Source organism: Charadrius vociferus, unplaced genomic scaffold (assembly GCF_000708025.1).
Source record: "Charadrius vociferus isolate BGI_N301 unplaced genomic scaffold, ASM70802v2 scaffold54, whole genome shotgun sequence".
Taxonomy (NCBI): domain Eukaryota; kingdom Metazoa; phylum Chordata; class Aves; order Charadriiformes; family Charadriidae; genus Charadrius; species Charadrius vociferus.
In genome coordinates this window covers 2,609,090-2,609,729 of record NW_009648350.1, presented here as the reverse complement: position 1 = coordinate 2,609,729, position 640 = coordinate 2,609,090, and positions in this window count along the sequence as shown.

Sequence of the window (640 nt, the reverse complement as noted above, 5' to 3'; positions counted from 1 at the left end):
AGCAGGATGCCCAGCGCCCGCTGAGAGCCCGCAAGCTGTGTAAATCTCTTCCCCTGACATCTCCAGGCACTGGTTTAGCGTCCAGGGACGGCAATGCCGCGCAGACGGTGTCACCCGGCGCGGTGCCACCTTCTCCCACTGATTTGTCCCCCACCGATGGGGATCGCAGCCTCCCCGGCAGCCCGCGGAGGATGGATTTTGGCCACCTTGTGTTTTAATCCCTGGAGGGCACCATGCCCCCCAGCACTGCAAGGGCGGTTTCGTGGCACCCCGCGTCCCAGGGGACGTGGAGTGCTCGAAACGTCCCCGTGTTGGGGACAAGGCTTTCCTGCTGGTGGCATGGAGGCAGGTCCCATGAGAAGCCCGCACCGCGTTGCTGGGCACGGCTCAGGCGGGCAGATGTTCCCTTTCTGCCTGCGTGCTCCCTTGCCCGCTCCGTGGTTTGCACAAGGCAGGAAATCTCAGCGACGGACTCGGGTTAATGGCGCTTCATCCTGAAAACCTTCTCAGGAGGGCGGCGGGAGCTGCGGAAAGCCGCTCTCAGCCACCCTCAGCCACCCGCCTGCGCTGCCGGCACCGCGCGTGGCCCGAAATAATTGGGGTGCCTGGGGATGCCGCCGTGGTGCCCGGGATGGAACCC